Source organism: Mesoplodon bidens (genome assembly GCF_964165515.1).
Source record: "Mesoplodon bidens genome assembly, chromosome: 3".
NCBI lineage: Eukaryota > Metazoa > Chordata > Mammalia > Artiodactyla > Ziphiidae > Mesoplodon > Mesoplodon bidens.
Window position 1 is genome coordinate 41,185,543 of NC_138178.1, and position 13,370 is coordinate 41,198,912.

Here is a 13,370-nt window from a genome sequence, read left to right on the forward strand (position 1 = left end):
CCTGATAAGCATAGTGCATGGTCTGTTCTGGGGACAGGGAAAACAAATAACTGCAGTACCTAGAGATGCCTCTAAGTTTGAGTTACCCTAAGTCAAGAGGAGCTGAGGTCTCCTCTTCACTTTTCAAAGGCTCTGGCTGAGCCCACCTTTAGCCTGAGACAATGACAGTGATCTATGGAGAATTTTGAACAAAACCGAAGATGGACAAGTGCCCTTCCATTTGTGAAAAGGAGAAAACGGCAGATGAAGTCAGCGAGCCTGACACTTTATCTTCGGCAAACTTCTGGGACACATTAACAAGGAAGTTTGGGGCTGCCCAGAAAAGGAAGCAGAAATCATAGAAACCAGAGCCTATCACCAAGAACAACTTAGGAAATGATTCCAGCTGTGCCAGCCCAACTTCATTTCACACTTTGACAGGTTATTAGGTAAGGAGACAGAGTTTAAGAGGCCTTCAGTGAGGAATTTGCAAGAGTCTCTCAAGATACCCTTGCATGTTATATAAAGAAAGATAGGTTCAATGGCAGTGCTCAAATAGATGAGAATGTGGTTGAATGATCATAACTAAATGGATCTATGTTTTGGGTGATATGTATTCACTCAAGTTCAACAAATGTATCCATAGCTGGTAAAAAGATAAAAGAAATTCTTGTCGGCACTGAAGGCTCCATGTAAATTAGAACAGAGGCAAATGAAATGGATGGCAGGTTCAAGATCCAAAGTGGTTTCGTAAGAATGGAATCTAATCAGATGAAACTGGAAAAAGTGTGAGTTCAAGCACTTGGTCCATCCAGATCCACTACACGGTGTTGTAGCTGGAAGCATTCATGCTAATGGCAATTAGTATAAAAAAGGAGTTGGAGCCTCTACTTGACACTAAGTTGAAAATGAGTTAGCAATATGATTAGGCCATCAAAAGACCTTAAGACTTCATGCTTCAGACTTCTTTAATGGCAGTTGGGTTTTCAGAATGATAATGGTGGTTATCCGGGAATCCCACTGTAATAGAGACCTAAATATTCCTAGACTCTAAGCATGTTGGCTTCTCCTATAGGAAGCTCTCACACTCTCCTACCTCTACTGTTCCACACATGCTTTGCTCCTGGCTAACTCTTCCTTCAGCTCTCAATGTAGATGCCACAGGAAGTTGTCCCTGGCCCCAAGATTAAGTTACGCCCCCTTCCTCTGAGCATCCCTACAGCTAACGGCTATCAGATCACTTCTAACACTGAATTATACTGTGTTTAATTGTCGTTTTCCACCTCTACACCATGAACAGCTTACTCTGCTCATTGTTACCTCAGGTTTACCAGATGTTCAATAAACTTTTAGTGAAATGAGTGAGGTAATTCAGAGAGTAATCAGGATAGTGGAAGAATAAAAACACACACCACAGGAGAACTAGAAGGAACTAAAGATGCTTACCCCGGAGAAAGGAAGCCTCATGGGAGTCATGTGAGGGCAGTTTTCAATGAGGTAACGCTCTGAAGAGGATTGATTCCGCTTATTCTACATGGCATCGAGGACAGAAGTTTCAAGGAGACATTTTAGCAATGGTTCAAGAGATGACTTGCTAAAGGAATATAGCAGTAAAATAAATTCCCATGAGATAAAATAAGTTCATACACTACAGACCTGCTAAAGCACAGAATGTTTGGCTACATGGCAGGAAGGCCGTAAAGGAATATCAAACACGAGATGGGAAGCTGGACTAAGTGCTAAGTTCCTTAATATTCCATGGTTGAATGATTAAGTCACAGAAATATATTCATCTATAACTCACACTATCCTCCTCTGTGAATTAATCCATTAGGAATAAGATGTCTGTCGGAGAGAAATTACATTCATGGAAATATCAGCAGAATGGAATTCAATTGTCTTTTTTTTTTTTTCTCTTTTTTTTTTTTTTTTTTTTTTTGCGGTACGCGGGCCTCTCACTGCTGCGGCCTCTCCCGTTGCGGAGCACAGGCTCTGGACATGCAGGCTCAGCGGCCATGGCTCACGGGCCCAGCCACTCTGCGGCATGTGGGATCTTCCCAGACCGAGGCATGAACCCGTGTCCCCTGCATCGGCAGGGGGACTCTCAACCACTGCGCCACCAGGAAAGCCCCTCAATTGTCTTTTGACTTGATCTTATCTATGCTGGAGAACTGGGTAAACTTTTATAAGTAACATAAAATCTCCAAGCTTATTTTTTTTTATCAGTAGAATGAAATCCTGGGTTAAACCAAGTAATTCTGAATACTCTTCCATATACACACACACATATATATATATATTGTGTGGATATATATATGCTATTTTATGCTATTCAATGACTTTAAATGGTTGAACCAATAATTCTGAACTCTTCCAGATATATGTATAGTATATATATATAATAATGCTATTAATATATATATATAATAATGCTATTAATCACCTTTAAATGCCCTACCCAAGGAGAATAAGTTTGCTTTTTTTTTCAGAGAATATCCATTATATTGCATGCATCATATGCTAAGTCTCTCACTGGCCAAAACCACTGAGTTAGAACACCCAATAATTCACTGTCAAGATGGCTAGATTAATAGCTATATGTCATATTCCATTTTTTTTAAAGTCTGCCCCACATTAGATCAGATGGACTTCAATGGCCTCGATTACTCTTGAAGGGAGTCTTGCTGTCTGAATTTCCAGAATTACTACCACAAATGATGGGCTTTAATGTGCTGCAGTCTCCTGGAGAGAGGCCCAGCCTAATCAGGACTTCAAACACTGTAATTCTTTGCCCTGACATTGGAAAGTTCAGCCCAAGCTTTGGACATTTTCACTTAACACTGCACTTAGAGAAAGACCTCAGCTTATCTAGTGTCAAATCTCTGGATATCATTTTAGGATAGGCCATCTCTTCCATGGATACAGTTCCTTTTAGATCAAGTCAACACCACAATCAACTTCCTAGGTACTAGTCAATATGTAGTAATCTCTATTCAACTTACTTCTTGGTCTGGTTTAAAATTTTTTGTTTTTGTTTGTTGTTTGCCTAATACATGAACTATCCAAGGGGATGGCTTCTGAAGGAGTAGACTGCTCTCATCACAGAGACCTACATTACTAGAGGAAGAACACACCAGAAGATGCCTTTCTGTCCCAACCTAAGAAAGCTATACAGAGGCCCACTGGTGTGAATATATGATAACACAGAGGGACTAAAATTGTTTCTAATTCACTCGGAGTAAAAAATATATTCTCTTTTTTTCTTTCGGTTTTCATGGGCTTAACTCTAACTATGAATTCCATGATAAACAACTGGTATGTATCTTAAGTATTATTTGTTATCTTAATTATTTGAACACTTGTTTAGCCCTAGTAAATATTAGGCACATTGTACAACTCGTTTAACTCAAAATGATCTTATTAAGAAGGTACAACTATTTTGTCCATTTTACAGATGAGACAAGTGAAGCACAGTGGATACTGTGGTGTGTCCCTCAGAGTAGCCATCTAGGGCTGAAAAACTCATTTCTCAGCTGCTGTTGGCTACTGGTTCATGGCTGAGCACCTCCTCTAGGAATTGTCCTCAGGCAAAGGGATCTTCTTTGCCCAAGGTTGCACCCACTCCCCAGAGGCAGCCCACGTTCAGTGATTAGTCATTAGTCAGGTACACAAAGGAAAGGCTCAGTCCACTTGCTTTAACTCAGGATATTCAAAGGCTACCCCAGCTGTAAAGTTTCCCATTCACCATCTGAGGCTTCTGTCATAACTGCATCACAATTCATCTCTACCCTAGTCCTGATCCAGCTACCCCTGTTCCCTCACAGGTGTTATTCACAAGATCATGCTACAATAAACCTCCTGTAGCAAATCTCCATCTCAGAATATGTTTCCCACATAATCCAACCTATGAAAGTTCCTTGTCCAAGATCACACAGCCAGTAAGTGGCAAACCCAAGCAATCCAGCTCCAGAATGCATGTTCTCAGCCACTATACTAATACACTTCTTTATAAGTAATAAGCTTAATTTTATGTCTGCATCTCAGTTAAAAGCCTGGAGCCACACTTCCCAAGTTGAGGGATAACTAATACTCCTCTAGGTCTTCTAGGTATATATCAACAAAACTGACCCTGTTTGAATAAATTCAGTAAATGCCATGTAATTTGCCCCCTATTGGATAGTCTCCATGCATGTTAATATTCCAGTAGAACTGGTAGGTTCTGCAACAAAGAAATCTTTTTACATGAAATTTGCAATATGTTTTCCAACCATAACACCCTATTTTATGAAATATCTATTAGCACCAATCTGCTAGTGTCCTTCAGACCCAGTTTGGGAAATGCTGGCCTGAAAAAAACCTTCATTTTTCTTCTAAGAAACTTCTGCTTCCCCTTTTTAAACTCCCTTTGCTGTCTCTTTATTTCTGGGATGCCATCTTAGGCAGGCCGAGGGAGTTCTAGCATTTAGTCCTTTTCTGTGCAAAACTCTTTGCATTTTCTGCCTTAAGAAAGTACTTACCTTTGCTTTACATGCCTAAATGTCATAAGATTACACATAAGGTTATTAATGAATGTCCGCATAGGTTGCAAATGCGTTATCCTAGCACGAAATGGCCATTCAGTGGGGGAAATTTTAAACCTAGCCTGTAAACTCAGGTCTAATACTGTATGGATTTAAAAACCTACTGAACCTGACCAGGCATCTTTTTTCTCTTCTATAAAGTGAGAGCAGGGCTAGATTTGTTGAAATGCAAGAGCCTTTCCAATGCTAACATTATAGGGTTTCTTAACTTTCAATTTAATGTATAATGTAGTGTTAAGTAGGCAGGTTCTAGAATCACACAGACACACACACACATACACACACACACACACACTCGTACAGAAACCTAGATTCTACATCCTCTTCACTCAATTATTATCTGTGTTCTGTATGCCCTTTTGCTCCTAAAATATTAGTTTTGTCATGATTAAGTCATACTGGCAGTACTTATCACAGAGGATTGTTGTGAAGATTAAAAGAGATAATGCATGTAAAATGTTTAGCATTGTCAAGCACATGTTAAATGCTCAATATAATTGTTATCTTCTTATCATTGATGTTGGCTGTGTTTATAGGGATGATGGTGGTAGCAGTGATGGTTGAGAGAGAAGGTGGTATATTATGTGTTTAAACTGTTCATTTTTCCTGGATTTCAACTGTGTGGATGACTAAGACCAATCAGCCAGAGTAAGTTAGAAGATCACATGCACACATAATGGATTAATAAACGTGATTGTTGTTCTTGTGACGTTGATGTTGAAGAATGATGCCAAGAGGCATGATAAAGCTATTATGCCGTGCCTAATCTGCCTTCCACACCCAAGAATAACTTGAAGAAGGCTAAGGAAACCCAACAGTGACAATGACATTATAGTTAAAAGATACTAAGTGCAGCCCATACAAGGACTTAGGTTAAAGAAGAGAAGTGATTCAAATGCCAAAAGTACTTGGAAAGATGGCTATCATAAATGAGATAATAGCCATAATTAATGAAGGAAAATAACTGTTCTCCATTTCCACTCTGGACCATACAAGAACAAAGGGACATAAATTGCTTTCAGATAAAATTAGATTGGCTACAACAAAAAAAACATTTTAACTCTAAGAACTGGTCAGCACCAGCACATTTTACTAAGGGAGGCACTGTGACCTCTACTCAGAAATTCACAAATGACAGGGTAAAAACCCATCTATTTGGGTGATTAAGGGGGAGATTATCTACAGTCAGAGGGAAAGATGCCATGCAATTCTTTGCAGATTATCTACAGTCAGAGGGAAAGATGCCATGCAATTCTTTGCAGTTCCCAAGTTTAGAAGATTATACAACTTAGCATGCAAAATGTTGCTGTTCTCAACATAAGGCTGCCAACAAGGAAATTTCTCGAGGAATTCCTTGAGCCAAATTTCCCCTTTAAAGACCCAAGGTACAAGTCAAATAGGGGCGGGTGTATTCAAAGAGCAATAACAACACTCTCTAATTAGACAGAATCTCCTATGTGAGGCATCAACAGAACAGTGAGACTGGAGCTAGTAAATTAAATTTTAAAAATCCTGTTGCAATCACTCCCGTGACATGCCCCCTTTCTTAAGCCCTACTCTCGGTTATTTTTTATTTATTGTAATTACTTTAGTAATAAGATTTGTTTTCTTGTTATTATATATATATTACTGTGCAGGGTAAGAAAAAAAAATAATAGCCAAAAAGAGTTATGTTTCTTATTTATCTCCTTGGCTGTTATTGGGCCAGGGGGAGGGGTGAGGAACATAGAGAAGCTGTAAATACAAAAGAGTTTCCTGCGCAGTGAAGATGTATAGGAGCATATTTGTAAGAAGGAAGCAGGGCAATAAAGGAATAAGACTAATAATTCAAAAGGGCTAGGTGGCTCAGAGAGATAAATAACCTTTTGCAAGGAAAAGACAACCTGGAAATCAGGGCAAGGAGGGTGGATCCGCATTACCAAGGTTTATGTGCTGCCTTTGACTTTCCTGTTTATAAATTCTGGCTAGCCAGGAAGAAGGACCCAGAATCTAAAAGCATAAGCCTCCCGGCAATTCCCCAATGCCATACTTAGAGGTGCAGTTCTTTCTGGTTCTTGATGGGGTGCACTTTTCTAGGAATCCAGGCTTCTGTGGGTGGTGGGCAATGAGGCTGTGATGCTGAGACTGGGTATACCAAAGAGGCAGTCCCTAGGCTGGGGGAGACAGACTCCACCAACCACAGACACTGCTCATTACAGACATCCTGAAACGCTCTTGGAGATGCCCTGATGGAGACCGAGGCTGATTATAGGCTGGCTTCTGAAAGACAAGAAGCCAGATTTTTGTCCATTCCAATGGGACAACTAAATTTATTTAAAGAGTAAGCATGGGGCTTCCCTGGTGGCGCAATGGTTGAGAGTCTGCCTGCCAATGCAGGGGACACGGGTTCGTGCCCCGGTCCAGGAAGATCCCACATGTCGCGGAGCACCTGGGCCCGTGAGCCATGGCCGCTGAGCCTGCTCGTCCGGAGCCTGTGTTCTGCAACGGGAGAGGCCACAGCAGTGAGAGGCCCGCACACCGCAAAAAAAAAAAAAAAAAAAAAAAAGAGTAAGCCTGAGGAGAAAAAAAGGCATTAGCTGAATTCCTCCAGCTCTAAACTTCTCTACTGCTGTATATTTTATACAGTTTATTCAACCCTATACCCAGTCCATAATTTTTAAGTCATAATCACAAGGACAACCAAAGCTCTAACTAAAGAGGTTGTTGTCCTTGTGACTGTGATTTTAAAATTATGGAGTGCATGTAGGATTGAATAAATTGTATACATATACATGTAATTGTATATATATATATATATTTAAATATATATATATTAAAGGAGGTTTTCTCACCTTTGACCTTATCCCATTCTCTGCAGAATACCTATCTCATCTATCTCTGCCAAATCTTATCCTGGATCTCTTTGAGAAACTGAGAAATGGAAGCAGGAAAGAGCCTGCTTGGCTTGGCCATTGAGAAGAACTTTGCATGTCCCACCACTGAAATTCAGGCAACAGAAAACAAGAAGGTTCAGATCAAAATGGTAGAGTAGGAAGATCCTGAGCTTACGTCCTCCCACAGATACACCAAAACTATAACCACATATGAGCAAATCTGTCTGAGAATGACCTAAAGACTAGCAGAACAGATTTTCTACAACTAAGGACATAAAGAAAATATCATATCAAGAAAGGCAGGAGTAGCAGAGATGTCACCCAGCCAGAGCCTACCGTGCCCCCATGGGGTGACTCACAAGTGGGAGGGGTATCACAATTATGGAGATCCCCCCTGAGAAGTGAGGGTCCAAGCCCAGTGTTGGGCTTTCTAGCCTGTGGGACGTGCACCAGGAAGATGAATGACCATAATGTCTGCCTCTGAAGATCAGGTCGGCTTACATTCAGGAAAGCCAGAGGGCTGTGGCAACCCAAGACTCCACTCCTGAAGACCTTGCAAAAACTCACCCACTCCAAGTCCCAGTGCAGAGTCATCAGCTTGAAAAGTGCCTGGGTCTTACAAGGAGATTCATCAACTAATTTTATAGTATGTGCTGAAGGGGCTGGGACCGAGTGGAACTTTCTCTGGGGAAAGAAGTGCTGGTGGACGCCATTTTATTTTATTTTTTAGTCTCCTTCCACCTAGCTGGCCTGGTGCTGGTGGGCACTATCTCCGCCCCTCTCCGTCAATTTAGTTAATACCATGCACACTGCCCCAGCATTCCCCTGAGGATGCTCCACACCCAACCCACCCACCCAAGCCAGCCCCTCCAAAGTGGTTCCTTCTCTGGGAGACCAGACCTGCCCACCAGCACACCTGAAGTAGTCTCAGCCAGGCCTCAGAAACAGACCTGCCAAGGAGCAGCCCTGCCCACCAGGGCACCTGAAACAGTCACAGCCGGGCCTTGCAGATAGCTAGGCTGGGGGCCTACCCCACTCACCAGTGTGCTTGCAGCCCAACCATGAGAGGAGGGCACATACCACCTACACAGGAGCACCTGTGTGGTGATCACTTCTACATAAGATCACTCTTTCAAGACCAGGAAATGTAGCTGATAAACCTAATAAACAGAAACAAACACAGAGAGTTAGGCAAAGTGAAGAGACAAAGGAATACCTTCCAAATGAAAGAACAAGACGAAACCTCAGGAAAAGAACTAAACAAAAAAGAGGTAAGAAATTTACCAGATGAAGAGTTTAAAAAAATAATCATAAAGATGCTCATGAACTTGGGAGAAGAACAGATGAACTCAGCAAGAACTTCAACAAAGAGTAAGAAATAGAAAATATAAAAAAGAACAAATCAGAACTGAAGAATACAATAACTGAAACGAATAATATTCCCACGGAGTGGCTGGGCCCGTGAGCCATGGCCGCTGAGCCTGCGCATCCAGAGCCTGTGCTCCACAACGGGAGAGGCCACAAGAGTGAGAGGCCTGCGTACCACAAAAAAAAAAAAAAAAAAAAAGAAATATTCTTTCCTCCAGTTAAAAAAAAAATAAAGAACACCATCAGAGGAACCCTTACTTTTATAATTCCATACAGTGTTTAACAGTTTCAAAGTACTATGGTATTTGACCATGATAATAATTAGGTGAGGCACAGTGGTTAGAGTTTACTAGCCCCTTAATACTTTGAAGAAACAGGAGTGGAGAGGTTAAGTAACTTGTCCAAAGCCACATGGATGGAAAGAACACAATTCTGACCTAAACCAGAGTCTTCTGATCGCTTGATGGGAATTCCTTGTACTACACCACAATCACAGTCATCCCAGATGGGAAAAGAAGAAAGAGCCAGGGAGAAGGCAGAAAAAGTACAAAATAGTTTCCTTTGAGCAAAGCAATGAGATCTTCTTATAGCTCTGATAACAAGGGAACAGGCTCTCCCTCTTCCTTCATAAAAGCAGAGTCTCCCCAAGAGTAAATGGCAAAAGAAAAAGCACCCTCAGTATTGGCAGGAGCTGTCAGGTCTGTGCTTCCTATTTTCCAGTTATAAACTTTCATGAATTTTAGGGAGCCATGTGACATACATCATTAAATACGTGGTAGATGTGATGGGAATTGTGAAATAACATATCTATATTATACTCAAGGGTTTGCTTTATAAAGACTTCTAAGTGCATGTTGAAAGAAGGTGTTAAGAGTGGGGACACTAAAAAGAGAGGTGTCTAAAGGGGAAATCAAGAAAGAAGAATAGATGCCCATCTGTCTCCCTCCTTGCCTGCATCCTTGACCCCATTTCTTCCTCGTATAGGGGAAGGAACAGAGAAAAACTGGAGTGCAGACAGATATCAAAAGTCGCCCAGCCAACGAGGGAGAAAAGCGTTTAACAAAACAAACGCATTTCCCCAAGAGCCTCAGCTCCAACTTGATCAATGATTCTGCAACATTGAATCATTTTTAATTTAATGCTTCTGGGAAGAAAGGGGGGAACCCATCAACTACAGGCACAGTTGGCAAGAGCTGGGTATTAGCATTTGGTAGCATTTATTATCGCTGTTTATGATGGCATAAATTAGGTTTATGCTGATATAATTAATGACCCTAAATTTAGGAATAATAAATGGTGATATTTATTCAGCACTGCAATGTCTGAAGAAGGCAAATGGAGTAGTCAAGCTCCTGACTCCCTCTCGGTGTGCAGGCTGTGGTAGGAACGGATGTGAGCAAGGGAGCCCTTGGGAACGTGCTCCCAGAACTCTCCACCCAGCACTATGCATCATTTAACACTATGCAAATGACTTAGCAGCAGGACCTTAACAGTTCCCAGAGCAAATAATTTTCATTTTGATCTCTAAGAACAAGTTCATGTCACATTTCCCTCTAGAACCAAGACCCTCAATGTTCCCTGAGCTCACACTCTTCCTACGGGGTATGCACAGAGGTTTGGACAGTTGTACCAAATGCTACACTCTTCATGGATCTCTTTACCTCCTTCCATCTCTTAGAAGGAACATCACTGATGTCCTGCAAAATCTCTATAGACCATGATTTGAGAATTACTGACAGACATTTGCAAGGAAAGTATTTAAGACAGAAAACAGTTACGTTTGCATCTTTTAAAACAATTTCAAATGCATGTTTGTCTTTTATTTTGTAGTTATCTTCAAAACCTGTGAGGTTAAAATATTCCTGTAAATGTTCCCTTTTTGTGCCTAAGAGAGTATCTTAGCATTCAAAATGGACTAAGACTTCCATTCTTCCTTTTTTTCTGTGAGGGCAGGAGGTAAATGGAGAAAACTGTAGTTCTTCCGATCGAATCATAGTTCTTCCTTCTGGATCAGAATAACATTCTCCCCCATTTTCAAATATAAGGAAAGCAAAGAGAAAGAGATTAAATACCCCTTGCCTACCTCTTCCCAGAGCCCCTTAACACAGAGACCCGCAAACAGGGTAGAACCAGACCCAGAATGACATTTCCATCCCAATAGCCAACCTTTGCTCCATGTCCAAAAAATTAAAAATTTCCTAAAAACGAATAAAGCACAAATATCCATCCATTGATAACTCTGTTCCAAAGAGTACAAAATAGCAAAACAATCTAAATTTCAAAAGTCCATGACTGCAAGTTTAAGTTCCTTTGTCAGCTCCCAGGCAGAGCAGTTGGGTTCTATATTGAAGGACAGACGACTGTTGTAGGCTAAGCTTTAACTGCTAAGAAATATGACCTTTGGCCAGCAAACATTACACAGAGAGATTCCACAGCATTGCGTGGCCTCACTGAAAGGAAAATTTAGAGCTGAAATTTTGGAATGAGAGTTCAAAGGGGAGTATCATCCTCATGTTGTATCATATCATGTCATGTCATGTCATAATGACCATCAGCACCATTTCTACAGACATCATGGACTCAATCATTCATCTTCCCAAAGGCCACAGAGAATGTAAAACTTTCTCCTTATATTAGGCTCTTCAGCCTGTGACATTTTGGCCTTTGTACAGGAGGACACAGTGCCTTGCTGAGTGAGAGAGAGAAAGAGAAAGAGACCCATGGGGAGGCTGACTATCTGACAGCCAATATCCCTCTGCCTTTGCTGGTCTCCCCTGATTTTTCCTGCTTCTCCTTCTCCCCACTATGAAGGAGTGTGCTCTGCTGTTCTTGCTTTTCAGGACGTACTGCAGAACTCATCCACAGGCATACAGAAATTCTATGCTTCAGAAGCCAGACATGGATGGTGAGTCCATAGAAAAGCCAATCACTTCCCTATGTGATCCAGCAGGAGACCTAAGGGCACAAATCTTCCCAGCTTGAAAGATACTTATTGAACCTTAGCCTGTTGGAGACTACCCAGACATAAAATCACACTCCCTGATGTGTCCTCTGTCATTCTTTCAAGACAGTGGCTAAAAGGAGGAGAAGGACATGGAGAAGGTTAAGTATCATGCCCACAGGTTCAACAAAAATCATACCTCAAATGGACAGGATACAAATTTTCCCTTCCAAGCAAACCTGTAGTAAAACATTGTGTCGATGGTACACCAATACTTAAGTGCTAATATTTAACTGAAGATGTATCCAAAAGCTCATTTCTGATGGAGGTAACTCAAGGCCCCTTAGAGCCCTTGTTCTGGCCTGGGATGATATACCTGAAGGGTCACACGTTAAAAAGAATTTAGAAAGGTCAGGCACCCTGAGTTAGACTCAACAAATATGTGTTAGGCACTTACCACTTCCCAAGTTCTACGCTAACAACATTCAAAAGGAGAGTCACCAGATGACTCTCTGGAAGCTTTGATAAGTGGGGCTGCACAGCCAAGTGGAAAGAACATGAGCTTTGCAACCTGACAAACCTGAGTTTAATTCCTGACTCAGCTGTGTGGCTGACCTTACATATGTCACCCAGTCTTTTGCCTCAGATTTTTTTTTTCATTTGCAAAATGGGAGTAAAATATTTACTTTTTTCATAAGTATAAAAAACTTAAATTTAAAATATTTTTATCCTATTACATTGACAAGGAATAAAAAGAGTGATAATGTGCAGTGTTAACAAGGTATGGGGACCAGGCCCTTTCATCCATCAGTGGTAGGAATATACATCTGTGTATCTCCTATAGAGAGTAATCTGGCAATAACATACATTAAATAAAAAATATGCATAACATTTGACTCAACAGATTACTTTTAAGAATTTATCTTAAGGAAATGACTGGAGAAATTTGCCCAGAGACTAACAAGACTCTTCACCTGTCTGTTGTTTATAATGGAGAATTGTTTAAATCAATTATGGCCCATCAAGACCATGAGATTGCTGTTTTAAAAACTATAAATGCCGTTTGTATTCTTTGTTGTAGGAAGAAGCTGTCTGTTTATAAACTATACTACAAAATACATTACCTTATGAAAGTTAACATGGGTATGAATATAGAAATATATTTAAGGAAATAGCTGATATACCTGAAGCTGTCAATTTACAAACAAATGGCTAATGACCTTCTTCAGCTTGCTAATAGTGTTTCTCTCTGGGCAGCCTGATCCAGGGAGGACCTCCAGGTTACAAAATTCTGTGGGCAAAATGTAATTATCATGGATGATAATGTGTACAATGCCCCTTGGATTAACGTAATGTATTAGCCCAAAATTTGGGTGCTTTTTAATTTCTTCTTTAAGCTTTTTCTCTACACTAGGATTTTCTACAATAATGATGTCTCATTTTTTCCCCCATTGGAAACAATAAAACCATTTTATTTTTTGGAAACAAAGAAGTCACATATAAACAATAATAAGCCTGATGCAAGTGCGTGTTGGAGACTCGGTAAACCAACGCTTTGTGCTTGTTTTTCACCAATTGTCTCTGAGCTCTCAGCCCACAATTCTATCCTCTGCTCTGTCACACTGCAGC

The 13,370-nt window shown here is 40.7% G+C and overlaps 1 protein-coding gene across 1 annotated transcript in view; it reads right to left on the minus strand.

The window, feature by feature from the left end:
• AGBL1 (AGBL carboxypeptidase 1) overlaps positions 1 to 13,370 on the minus strand; it is a gene marked incomplete at both ends in the record, with an annotated part of 563,318 nt that overhangs the window by 227,243 nt on the left and 322,705 nt on the right. The gene's annotated exons all lie outside the window — the stretch shown is intronic.